At 35.4% G+C, this 14,577-nt stretch overlaps 1 long non-coding RNA gene across 1 annotated transcript; it reads left to right on the forward strand.

Annotated features, from left to right (window-relative positions):
- Positions 1-200: 200 nt before the first annotated feature.
- Positions 201-7,729, forward strand: LOC123238895. The gene is made up of 3 exons (XR_006505715.1): positions 201-327; positions 4,587-4,722; positions 6,708-7,729. It is a non-coding gene; the product is annotated as an uncharacterized LOC123238895 (long non-coding RNA).
- Positions 7,730-14,577: the final 6,848 nt, after the last annotated feature.

Genomic DNA, 14,577 nt, shown 5'->3' on the forward strand with positions numbered 1-14,577 from the left:
TATGTTTTACTTAAATGTGTCAGATTTATATCTCAGGTTAATGTAGACTAAAAGGTGGTTATTGTACTTGTGATTACTAAATTCTATCATAATGCCATATGAGGTGCTTGCTTCAGCAGTGCATATTCATAATTCCATGTGAGTCTTCATTTTATTTTTTTCTATAAGCTAGGAATTTTTAATGGCCTAATGTGGTTCTATTCTCTTCCTAAGATGATGGTAAAATAAGAAAATATGGATGACGTTTCCTAAAATTTGTTCCATTTGTAATTCAGGAGAAAAGATGTGATCAGAATAGGAATGCTGAATTCAAGATAACCTTTTCTGGTATGTAACTTTGTTTGGTTTTATTTAATATCTGCTGAGCTATTATTTAATGAAAAATTTCCCCCCACTTCTGTCCCTTCACCATATGATTGAAGGCTGAGATTTTTTTTGAGGACCCTTTATTGTTTACCTCCCATTTGAGTAAAATTCATGATCAAGAGAATAAAAACAAAAGGACAGATAAGTAATGACCACAATCAATAAAAAGATCAGTTGAACTGAAAGAAATGTTAATAAAAATCATAGTAATTATTTTTAATATTGTAATTTAGTGTAATGTTTCTTAATGTTTACCCTTATTTTATGCCTTTCTTAAAGAGCTCATTTTATATGTATGTCTTTTATTTGAAATTGGCCGTTTAGTCAAAACAATTAGGAGATTTTCTTAGGCTCTTACCTTTAAAAGAGAATGTTTCCATCAATTTCTTTTGCATTTAGTTTGTTGAGAGTTTGAATCTTATTAAATTTTGGTTGGACAGAATTTGTGTGTTCTTCCTTCATATTCTAAGCAAATAATAAACTGTTTTAAAGTTCTAGAGTTGGAACCTTTAAATTTTAGTCAGTTTATAAATCAGAATCCAGAAGGCAGCTAGGTGGCCCACTCATTTGAAAGCCAGGCCTACAGATGGTTGGTCCTGGATTCTAATATGGCCTCCAACAGTTCCTAGCTGTATGACCCTGGGCAAGTCACTTAACCATAACTGCCTGATCCTTAACACTCTTCTGCCTTGGAACCAATAGTTAGTATTGATTCTTAGAACAGAAGGTAAGGTTTTTATGGAAGAAAAAAATCAGAATCCCATTCACATTGTCCCCTTTCCAGCTACAGCAGTGAATTGAATGTTGACTTCATACTTAAAATTTAAAATCTTAATGATAAGGAAATATAAAGTAGTCTTATATATTTTTAAAGTGGTGATAAGCCGTATTAGATTTTATAAAAGGCAGATTTGAGGAACCAACTTTGTAATATATATTTTAGATTTGTTAGGGTACTTATTAAAACTCAAGTTTTATTTTATGTTTTGTTTTGTTTTTTACATCACATTTGATCCTCCTTTCCAACAAAGCAAAATAGTTTATTAGGCTATGCCAACAGCCAGTGACTGCATCTTATGATACGTAAAAACTTTCTGAATTAGGAGTCCTCTATTTTTTGATAGTGGGCTAATAGACTGTCAGACCTGGAGTCAGGAAGATTTACCTTCCTAAGTTGCAATCCTGTCTCAGGCATTAGCTGTGTGACCCTGGGCAAATCATGTAACCTTGTTTGCCTCAGTTTCTTCATATATAAAATGGTCTGGTTAAGAAAATAGCAAAACACTCAAATATCTTTGAAAAGAAAATCCCAAACGAGGCCACAAAGAGTCAAATATGACTAGGAAAAAAATGGTGAACCACCCTTTTTTTGAAAAAGGATGGAGGAGTGCAATTCATCTTTTCTCTGGGACCAAGATTAGTAATTATGATTCCTCAAAGTTTAGATTCATTTATAGTCTTTTTGGTTTCTATTATTGTGCTCATTGTGTACAGTATTCTTGTTTCTGCTTATTTTGCTCTGCATCAGTTCATTCAAGTTTTCCCATTGTTTCTGTGTTCTTCATAGCCATTTCTTACAGTGCAAATCTTAATTATATTAATATACTACATTTTCCCAGCCATTCCCCAGTTGATGTGCACTGCTTATAATTTGCAGTTTTTTGCTATTTTATGGAAATTTTGGTATAAATTGAGATCTTTGTGTTCATGACTTTTCACATGTAAGGATATATGGGGAATAATTGATCATAGATTATCAATAGTTTCATAGAGGGATTCTTAAACTTTTTTGTTTTGGATTCCTTTGTGACTATGAAACCTATGTTTCTAATGTTTTGAAATCTATAAAGTAAAATACATTTTATATATGTATATATATAATCTCACAATACTTTTTTAAAAATTCACATACTTTGTAGTAAGACATTTTTATGTTAGTGGATTTTATTTTTCCATAATTTCCCCAAATGTCCCCAATGATTGTAACCACTTAAGAGTTAATAGTATGTTATTGTACATATCTTTCTATTCGTCCACCAGAACCAACTGTTTCTTTTAGCTATTCCAGCTTATGGGTATGAAGCATTTTAATTTTCATTTCTTTTATTAATAACTGGAAGCAATCTTTCATATGCTGGTTGACAATTACAATTCTTTTGAAAATTTCATGTCCTTTGACTACTTAACAATTAGGAAATGGCTCTTTTTCTTATATATTTGTTTTGATTTTCTGTTTACCTTAGGTATTTGATGTATTTTATTATAATGATCACACACACACACACACACACTCAGTTTCTCGATATACCATTGAATAAGTAAAGCTCTCTTATTTTTATCCATATTTTTTTTCATTACCTGTGGTGCTTACTCCTGAAGGAAGGAAGGAAAGGAGGGAGGGAGGAAGGAAGAACATTCTTAAGTTTGTTATTGCCAGTTTGGTTGTGACTCACTAAATTCACCTTGTATAAAGTGAGAATGGCAATATTATGAAGGAATAGAAAAATATTTAGTTGGAATTAATAAATAAAAAATGCTATTAACATAATGTTTTTAATTAACTCTCCAGGTCTCAGTTCATTAAGAACACATGGAGGGTTATGATATATACCAATGGAGTATCCAAATCACTGAGATATATTAAAATATGGAGGTATGTTTCCACATGACCCGTTTTTTGTGGTTGAAGGTGCTACTCACAATTGGTACCCAGTAGTCATCTTTTATTTGCAAGATAACTGATAGACCAGTAAGACTACATTCAAATATGGCTTTTATTTTAAGACACTAAACTTTGTTGCTGATTATAGGCCTCTGATCACCTGATATGAAATTGCATTTTTGGAGAGTATATCACTACTCTTGGATTTAGCTCTAAATGGGATCTAAGAGATCATCTCAGCCAATGCCTTTTTTTAAATCTGATCATATGACAATAGTTTTGACATTACAGGGGACTTGGCTTCACTGTTTAGTCCAACCTCCTCTTTTTTATTTAAGGAACTAAGGCCTGGAGCAATTAAGTAACTTCTGAGGTCATTTAGGCCATTGTTAGCAGAATTGATACTTGAATCCTGATTTTCCTTTGAGTCCAAGTACAGTGCTTTTTCTACTTTGCCATGTTCCTCTTGTGAACATGAACTCAGATCAATGTGATTTTTGGTTTCTCCATTAACCTCTTACCTAATTCATGATAATAGAATTGGATTTTCCAATGAGATTTTTGACAAGATATTTTATATAAGGCACTTATTGAATCCTTTAAAAATAGATCAGAAGGCCTCTCTGCCTAGCGACCCTAGCTATTATTGCTAGTAAAGAATGAGCCTCTTCTTGAAAAAAAAAATAGATCAGAAGATTTAAGAGACCTTAAAAACTGATCAGGTATTCTAACTTCCCTCTTTTTATATGTAAGTGATGGATTTGAGTGCTTGAAAAGGGGATATCTTAAAAATGTGTGTGAGGTGGAGCTAAATGGAAATGTGAAGATGGAAACCTTTCCATCCAATTTTTTGAAATATCAAATCACATGCATTTCTATATGCTTTGAAATGATCATTAAAAATATCTTAACAACTCTCAGATTTCAGCTTAAATTATCATTTTTACAAAAATTAGAAAGTTTGTGGATCTCTTATTTGACTTAATGAAATTTAGAATTATGCTTTTAAAGTGTTCATACCCTTTAAGCCACAGATCCTACTCCACTGAATTCAAAGTAGATGACCATCCATTGGGGAATGGCTAAACATTGTTTGTAATTAGCTCTGAGAAATGATGAATATGAAGATTTCAAGGAAGTATATGAAGAATTGTGAACTGATTTGCAGAGTGAAGTAAGCAAAACCAGGAAAACAGTCTATCTAGTAACAGTAATAACAATTGAAAAAATAAAAACCTAAAAGTATGCCTTGTGTTACTCTATAAGACCCATCAATGCCCCAGGGAAAAGATGAGAAAAAATGTACCTCCCTCCCATCTCTGCTGAGGTGGGATATGCTAAGAATGGAAAATTAAGTGAACTTTTGGATTCAGGCAATGCATTGGTTTGCTTTGCTGACCTGCTTTTTTTTTCCTCTTTCATTTTAATTTTTGTTACAAGGAATGGCTTACTTGTTGGGGAAGGGAGGGATATATTGGGAAGTAAAATTGATGTAAAAATAAAATATATCAATAAAATTTTTAAAAATATTTCAAGTCTGATATATTGAATTTTGTAGCTGGACCAGTGATAAAATTCCAATGATCATTGACAGAAGGCTCAGCACTTCTTGTGGCACACATGGTGAGATGGATGGATGCTGTTACTGGAATGCATCTTCAAAATTTCTAAAGATCTCTGATTTCAACCATTTGGTAATTCCCTCTAAATGCAGATTGACTCTTGATATTATATGTCATGGATATATTTTTTCTTTCATGAGTCCCTTTGGTCAGATAATTTCTTATCTGGTGGCCAGACTTTTGGTGATGAGCCTCTCTGGGTAGAAACTGGTCTTCTGACACATTTTTGGTTGGACCTGTGCTTATTATTAACCTTTCTAGCTTGGGTAGTACTTGTTGGAATAAGTCTCTTAAAGTAGCTCTTACGATTTGATGGCTTCTCCCACTTCTAAGGGACCTTAAAAGAACAACTTGTCCAACCTTTGGGCAGAGAAGATTTATTGTGTTCTCTACTTTATAGCTGAAAATCAATGTTTTGTCTAGCCCAGGGTTGCATAGTGCCAAAAGGTGAGGTGTAGTGAGAAGGGGACATACAAATAGGTCTAGATCGGATAAAACCCATATGTCTGCTTCTTAATGTTCAGTTTCAACTGCAACTATTGCCTTTCAAACACCAGTGTTAGATTCTGCCATGTATACTTGTTAGTAGAGCGAGGGAAGAGAGAATTTTATTCTCAGCAGACAGGTACATTCTTTTTATTTTTAAATATTTTCCATTTAAACATCACTTATATTTATTCCAATGTAGAGTTCAGTTTCATGGGCATATGAGAGTATATCAGAAATGAGTGTGATATAAAATGAAAGAATGATCAATAAAACTTAAAATTAATTTATTGCTAATACAACCGATGTGCTATTCAGGATACTTAACATTTTTATTTTGGGGAAGACAAATTGTGACAAAGTAAATATTTTTAATGCAAGAAATTACATTGTTAACAATTAAGTCATAGGTGATTCTCATGAATTTATAGTAATTAGTAAATGATTGACTAAGCTCCAGTAGAACATGGCATTAGCCATTCAAATTATTCCCAATATCTAAATATCTATATTGTTTTGTAAAACTGTCTTTGCCAAGCTACAAAGAAAAGATAGGATTTCTGCTTCCTGTTAACACTTAGGAATGTCATTAATAGATATCATGCAACAAAATCATTACTGATGTATTTTAAAAGATGTGATATAGTACAGTGTCTACTTATTCATTTTCTCAGAAATTGGAAAAAAGGTGATAGAAATTGATTGTGAATGATCATAGATTGATAGTAGATAGGTAATTTAATTGATGCTGGGTAGTCCTGGAACAGAAAACTGCATTGACCTTTTTTCTCTGCAATTTAAGAGAATTAGAATTGCCTTAGAACACTGGTGTCAAACTCTTAAATAGAAACCCTGATTTGGAGGGAGCAGACACGGTTTATTAACTTTTAAAAAGTCACAGATTAACATCATCTACATTGTATTTTTATTTTAATCTGCTTTGGGCCCTGGGGTGTGTGTGTCCTCTTCCTTCACCCATTTTAAAATCCAGAGACCATTACCATAATGTGCTTTGGGTGATAAACCCTGTGAAGTAGAAGGACTTGAAACTGTGTCCTTCTTGATACCTTTTTTGCTACTTCTTCATGCTTGGTCTAGATAAATGCTGTAAGAATTAAAATTTCTGAAACTGAAAATGTGTCATAAGTACAAAGAATTTCTACATTATAATGAGAAAACTTGTTTTGGATTCTATAATATCAACTAATATGTGATCCTGAGATCAACCCTTCATTGCATAAAAGTAATTTTCTGGATTTAGAATATTGCTTCCATCAGTTATTCAAAGTGTATGTAAGTGCCTGTGTGCCAGGCACTGGGGATACAAGATAAAAGCAATACAGCCCCTGAGCTCAAGGAACGTCTATTCTAGCATAGGTTTTAAAGCACTCCCATTTGGGATCAGGGAATGTCTTAAGTAGGAAAGAGTTCTTTTCTTTCCCTTCCCTCCTTGCATATAAAAAAATTCTTATCTGGGTCCTTGAAAGGAAAATTGTCCCTTTATTTAATAATTATTTTTCTATATAGATTTAAACATATATATATTAATCCATTTTTTTTTTCTTTTTCAGGTTGGAAATAGACTCATAGGGCCACATTCTTCCGTGTTAACTCTTTTATATTTACATTGGATAAAGTGATCTTGAATGTAAATCTCACTTATGTGAAATTATTAATAGGAAAAGCCAAAATAGTAAATATTTTATTTATTAAAATGCACTGCAGGCTTTTATGGAGAAATATTATAATTAATCCTCACAAAACATTAGATTTTTACTCAAATTAATTTGAATAAAACTCTGCCATTTGCTTCTGTCATCAGATCCCATTTTTAATGAGGTTCTGCCTATCTCCTTTGTGTGGCCTCCCTTTTCTTTATAGCACTAAGAGACAGTGTCAGGTTGGCAGCACAAAAACTGCCCATTTATCTCCAGATATGGATGAGCTTCCTGAAAGTCATTCAGAGTAAGTACCTGTTCCCCCATTCCCATTCCTCCATTCTTCTCTATGCTGGCTGGGAACCACCAGTACCCTCCTGTTTGCCCTTGATTTTTGGACTGACTTAGAAACCACATTTTAAAGAACCTAATCCTTCGAGAATGTTTGTGGTATAATAATAAATATTGGAAGGCATACTTCAACTCCAAATGATTTATATGAATAAAAGCTATATCAACTCTGAATGCATTTTTTTTTTGCTTCATTCTAGTTTTTATGTAAAATTTGCAACCACATATTTTCTGAGTTACATAAGAACTATTTTCATCCCTTAATTTCCTACCAAAGGGCCCAGATTAAATTTGACATTTTGGATCAGGTTCCAGAATTCCTGTTCATTATGTCCTCAGAATCAGAGGCAAAGATCAGATTTCACCTGGGCTACTTGTAAATGGCTGTGGGAAAGTCCGAAATCTTTGTCAGTTTCCTAGGGTAAGTGGGTGCAACGAATATGAGTGTTGTCATGTTTAGAATTCCCCAAATTGTTTTAAGTCAAAGTTTTTACTCATTTAAATGGGTTGTTTTTCTACAGCTTTCTATTTTGATTCCTGTTGTAATGTGGAAGTTATTAAAAACTGAAATAATTTCCCCCTTTTGTTCTGTGTTCTTTTTTTGCTCTTAACAAAACTGTGACATTTCAGACCTTAAAAATTATCTTTTCCAGTGTTTCTCAGCTCAGGCTGTACTGCAGACTCTGATAAATTTCCCAGAATGTCGAGCTTCATATAGTACTAGGACCCAGAGGAGATATATTAATAATTCACAGGAAGAAGTCCGTTGTTCAGTTTTATAGACTTAAAAAAGTAAAGTAGGGGGAAAATTTCCAGGGTTCAGCTAAAAAATGTTTTAATTTAATTTCACTTTACAGATGAGGAAACTGAATTTCAGTAATAACTTTGTCAGTCACACAGCTGTTAAGTTAATACCATGTATTGAAAAGAATTAAATATTCTCTTGAGGGATATTAATAAACATAAATTTGCACAATATGTGAACCTGGACAAAACATAGAGTTTTCCTGTACTCCAGGTCTATACTTCACAGAAAGGGAAGCAAACTGCAATGATAAGTTTATTGCCTCATTGAAATCAGATCCAGTTCTGTTCCACAATTCATATTACTCCACATCCATCCATCCTTCCTTCCCTCCCCTATCACCCACCTTGGAGACATGGGACTTTTTCTTTTTGTCTTTGTATTTTTGCTCATGATCAACATTGTGTTGATGAGCCAAATTAGAATAAAGGCAGAATATAGTCAGTATTGTAGAAAAATCCAAACAGTTTTGCAAGTTTAATAGGGAAAATGCCTTTTAACTGAGATATCAAGGGAGAATTTCAATTAGCCATGCCAGTACCAAAAAATGACCTTGCATCAAGGTAAATTGGTAGTGAGAGAAAGTACAATTATGTCGTGGGTTCCAATTAGAGAGCCATCCTGTAAGGCTAAAGTGAGGACTTGACATTGAAAGCAACCAATGTAAAGGGTGGGAAAGAACTGGCTTGCAATGAAGAAGCAAATGGAAGAGAATTTTTGACTAACAAGTGATTGTGTTTTATCAGAGCCAAGAGAATAGATTGAAGAGACAAATGGACTGTTAAAAATTTTGGCTAAAGGGATGGGATCCAAAAGGTTGGAAGGGAACAAAAGGACTAGAAAGCCATTTTTTTTTTTAATTTTAAACCCTTAACTTCTGTGTATTGGCTCCAAGGCAGAAGAATGGTAAGGGTAGGCATTGGGGGGTCAAATGACTTGCGCAGGGTCACACAGCTGGGAAGTGTCTGAGGCCGGATTTGAACCTAGGACCTCCCATCTCTAGGCCTGACTCTCAATCCACTGAGCGACCCAGCTGCCCCTAGAAAGCCATTTTTAAAACAGTAAAAGAAGGTGAAGGAATTTCTTTTCAATAATTTATCTTAAGTGTAAAGTTGGGGAGAAGAAAAATTAAGGTGTGGTAAAGGTAGTATTCAAGGATTAAAATATATAGGAAGGGGAAGACCAGAATATGGGAGATGAATGGAAGAGAAGTAGAACTTTTATGTAAGGACCATATTCTAATGGAGAGGATTAAGAGTTGCTAACCTAGTTGTCATAGTGTTTGTGCCACCCCCACCCCCACACACACACCTAGCACATGAAATAATTTATAAATGCTTGTTGAACAGCAATGAATTTGGTAGGGGAGGGAGCTGAAGTAGGGTTGAGTGTAATCAGAAGTATATTTTTAGGGGTTCAGTGGATAGAGAGCCAGGCGTAAAGGTGGGAGGTTCTGGGAGAACAAGTCTGCCCCCAGAATCTTCCCAGCTCTGTGACCCTAGGCAAGTCACTTAATTCCCATTACCTATCCTTTCCCGCTTTTCTGCCTTGGAATCAATATTTTATTTACTCTTTAGGCAGAAGGTATGGTGTTTTTTTTTAGAAGTGTATTTAGAGACTTTTTTTTACCTTCATATCACTTTATGGATCCACTCACATTGAGGTCTCAATCATGCTTGTAAAGTACTTACTACTATGTGCCAGGTATGTGGCAGAATGCAGTCCCTCACTTCAGAAAGATCACAACACATAAAACATGAAAGGGGGACAAGGTGATCTCAAGCCAGGACATAATCAAAGCCTATAGCCAGTTATGGAATTAGGTATCTGTCTGCCCTGGGATTAAACAGATCTGGTAAGAGATCTATTTCCAGAGGGAGGAAAGGAAGACGCCCAAGGGTCCAGAGTACTGAGAATCAAACCCTGGAGGTCATATGGAATAATATCTTGTGCATGAATTGGATTCAGGTCGGGCAGAATTGCACCAAGTTGTCAGCCAACTTCTCTTTCAGTCATCAAAGTCCATTGGTAAAAGAAGTCAGGACAACTGGTGATGGCCCAGGATACAGAGGGTGACCTTGGAGTTTTCAGTGTCTGACCAAGCTCGTAAGTGCTTCACAGAACCTGCTTCAGCCTCCTTTCATGGCCACTGGAACATACTCTCATCTGGCAATTCCACTGGGAGGTCTCCACCTGTAGTAGACAACCCCCAACTCACCCCTGGGTTTGTAGCCCCTCAGGTAACCCTCAGCCTGGTTTAGTCCATCTGCCAAGATGGCTTACTAGAGCATGGCTGCTGCATATGCTAGAGCTTCTTGGAGCACAATGGCCTATCTGTAAATCTATGGTGGCAAGTGAAAGAATGGAAAGGAAGATTGTAAGACCAATTTAAAAGCCATTGACAAAAATACTACTCATGCCCAAATGATAATTATTTTGGAAAAACTGGCATATAATTGAACTAAATAAGGATCATGAATTAGCAATTGGGAGTGTATGCTGATTTCCAGGGTCAAAGATTTTGGCAATAAAGTTAAGGCATGATAAAGCATTTGAAGGTATATTCAGCATTTTAACTTACATTAAAACAAGGTTGAAAATGTATAACCGACTCATGAAATGTTTTTTCTAAAATGACTAAAGGTTGGGAGGCAACCAAAGCAATTCCTAGAGTTACTTAAAAGTTTTTTGAGCCCTTACTTTCTGCATTAGAGTAAATAAAATTGGTTCCAAGGCAGCAAAGCTATAAGGGACAAACAATTGGGCTTCAGTAATTTGCCTAGGGTCATACAGCTAGGAAGTGTTTGAGGCCAAATTTGAACCCAGGACCTTTTGTCTCCAGGCTTGGCTGTATCTACTGAACTACCTAACTGCCCATCCTAGAAGTACTTTTAATTATGCTTAAAAAAAATTAAGTCAGCATTAAACAATTTTTAAAATAAAATAATGCATCAAAAGAAATCCATCAAAAGATTATCAAGATTAGAGAATAAAATGTAAAAATGGAATTTTTTAAAATGAAACTCATTTTTAATGGGAAGATTAGTGACAATGGTAAACAAATTTATTTTGAAATCTCATATTGCCAAGATTAGAAAGGGGATATAATTGAGCACACAAGCAAAGCTCTAAAGCTTGCTTTTGAGAATGAGCTCAAATATTACCCATTCTCTTAGAGCCTCTTGAGATTTTCTCATTTCAGTTGTGTCTGACTTTGTAACCCCATTTGGGGTTTTCTTGGCAAAGATAAAGGAATAATTTGACATTTCCTTCCAGCTCATTTGACAGATGAGAAGACTGAGGCAAACAGGGTTAAATGACTTGTCCAGGATCACAGCCAATTTGAATTTGAATTCAGGAAGATGTCTCCCCAATTCCAGGCCTGTCACTATTTATACCCCACAAAACTGCCCTTCTCTCTGATATTGCCTTTAGTGTCTAAACATTTTGAGTATGTTGTTCAACTATTCAAATGTGAACTTTTGGGGGCAGGAATCTTACCTCTTTGTACTCTCAGCCTATACCCTAATATTTGTTTATTATAGTAATTTAAAAGCAAACTAGCTTAAATCTACTTTTAGGTTGAGATATTCAAGTAGATAATTGGGAGTTATCAAAAAGTCAGTTGATATAGTGGCTCAATGGATTCAGAGCCAAGCCTGGAGTCTGTAGGTCCTCGAGTCAAATATGACCTCATTCTATCTAGCTGTGTGACCCTGGGCAAGTCACTTAACTTTTATTGCCTGTTACAGCTCTTCGGCCTTAGATCCAATACACAGTACTGATTCTAAGACAGAAAATAAGATTTGATTTTCTTTTTAATCGTGAGACACTGTCAGTGTAATATCTTGTAGAAAGCAAATGGTTAGACAGATGTACTAGTGGATTATTTTCAGTTTAGGATCAAGAAATTCCTATTTATAAATATAGGTATTCCGAAGGAGTATGGTGCTAGGAGGCAAAACCACACTGGTAATGAAAATAATAGAGAAACCATGCATTGATCTAAGTGTATTTGATACTTTATTGATAATTCCAAAATTATAGAATGCTAGAGGAAGGAATCTTTTGAGAGTAATTATGTATTTGGATATCTTTATAATGTAAGGTGACATGCTATTTGTTGAAACATTCATTTGTGTCAGTGTTTGTGATATATCTCAGTTTTAGTGGAAAATGTTATCTTTTGTACCTTAAGTCACAAAGTTAACATGAATTCTTCTTATAATTCTTTTCCATCTTTTTTTGGGGGAAGGAATAAATTCTCTTGAGTAAACACCCAACAGACTTCATATAGTTTAACATTTTGTGGGTATAATATTATTCAAATTGTCCATCTGCATTCTGTTTGGCACAGAACTCATCACTGCTAACATACTAGGTTCATTATGCATTTTTCCATTTCTTTTGGGTTACTGGCAGTTTTTCCAAGATTTGTGGTTTGTCATGATTTTCAGTCAGAAAGCATCAGCAGAAAAGTTAGGCTTTTGTTGGCAGCAAGCAGCTTACGTCCATTGGAAGATTATTGTCCAATTCTCTAGAGATTTAGAATTGGGAGGGATCTTAAAAGTCAGAACACCCATGCCCTCAGTTTACTTGAAGAAAAATTAAGCCCACATAGGTTGAGTTGCCCAAAGTCAGCTAGTAGTGGCAGCAGTTTTGGCTCCATTATATAAATACATACACTCCCATGTTCTACTTGCTAATATACATACAAAGATGTATGGCCCAATTCACGCTACCTTTATAATTGAATGACATGATCAGAATAAATTGTTTCTCTAATGTGTGTGTTTTAGCTGATGTCTATAGATTTGAGGCTGGATACAAATGATCAAAATGTTACCTGCCAGTAGGAATATTTGAAAACCATTTGTAATTCCATCCATCCATCCAACCCACCCACCATCTAATAAAGAGTCTGACACAAAATACATTGTAGTGGGCACATCTATTTCATGTCTCAACATCAGCACTCAATAAAATGTTGGACAAAAGCCAGTCATTTCCATGGTCATATTTCAGAGGAAACTTGTCTACTTTGAGCAGAATGAGGAGACACCTTTGGTGGGACACCTTTTTATTTTCTTCTGCCATCAAATGTTGGCAACAATCATTTGACTCTTTAAAAGATGTAATTTCCCAGGAAAAAAGTTCTCTCACAAAATCCTACCTTTTCCTTTTTGCTTGTTAGGACACCTAATGTTTGTGTGTACACCAGTCTCATAAGGATTTCATAGAGATGAAGGAAATTAGTCTGGTAGCTGATTTTTCATTTCTATTTCATTAAAATAGATTCATGAAAATGCCAGGAATATATTTGCCTTCACCTGGAAAGGTTCCCCATGGACCTGGTGCTGACTGTCACAAGGGTTCATGACAGTTCTATGTTGTTCTCACAAATTTTGAGTCAGGATTTAGAAAATATTAAAGAATAGCTATTTGATACAACACGTGGATGATTTGCTCCCGGCCTCACCAAATGCCACAGTATGCCAGGAAGATAGCAAACATCTACTTTTAGAGCTGCATGAAAGGACACAAGTTCTCAAAAGCAAAGGTTCAGTGGCATCTCCCCAAAGAGGAATACGTAGGATTCATTTTAACTGCTGGTGCCCATTCCATTTCCCCCAAGTGCATTGAAGATAAATTCAAAAAGACAGTGCTCCCTCCACTAAGAAACAGTTGAGAGCACTTTAGGAGCAACAGGATTTTGTAGACAATGGATCACTTGTTACGGAGAAATCACTAAATCCCTTATAGCACTAACAAGTCAGTCTCTGAACTGCTTGGAGCCAGAACACCTGTCAGCTCTTTCAAAATTAAAACAGGCTTTCCTGTCTGCCCCTCTTCTAGGTATTCCAGATCACTTTGTACCAGTTCAGCATCCAGTTGCTTATTATTCAGCACAGCTGGGCCCAGTAGCTTCAGGACCACTACCATGTGTTAGAGGCTTTATTAGTAACTAAATCTGCCGATGGATGCTCATTAACAATGTACCCACATGATGTCGAAGCATTGTTACTAAGGCACAGGCATTTTTTTTTATTTTTTTTAAACCCTTAACTTCTGTGTATTAACTCATAGGTGGAAGAGTGGTAAGGGTGGGCAATGGGGGTCAAGTGACTTGCCCAGGGTCACACAGCTGGGAAGTGTCAGAGGCCAGATTTGAACCTAGGACCTCCTGTCTCTAGGCCTGACTCTCAATTCACTGAGCTACCCAGCTGCCCCCAGAACAGGCATTTTCTGATCAAAGACTCACAAGATACAAGGTAACCTTGCTAGGCAATAAAAATATTACTTTAAAATGCTATACAACTCTTAACCCTGCCACCTTGCTTCCAGATTTACCAGTTTCAGGAGAACCATTATACAGTTGTGAATCTAAATTTAGTGTCCATGACTTAAAATCCTCAAGATAATCTCCTAGACTCTCCTTTAGACAATCCAGATCTAGTCTTATTAACTGATGGTTCTTCTTTCATGAGGGATGGCATATGCTTCACTGCCCTCAAATACAAATGCTCAAGGTGCAGAACTTATAGCTCTAAAACATGCCTGTATATCTGCCAAAGACAAGAAGGCAACAATTTACACAGATTCCAGGTATGTATTTGGAATGTCATG

Source organism: Gracilinanus agilis, chromosome 3 (assembly GCF_016433145.1).
Source record: "Gracilinanus agilis isolate LMUSP501 chromosome 3, AgileGrace, whole genome shotgun sequence".
NCBI classification, from domain to species: Eukaryota; Metazoa; Chordata; class Mammalia; order Didelphimorphia; family Didelphidae; genus Gracilinanus; species Gracilinanus agilis.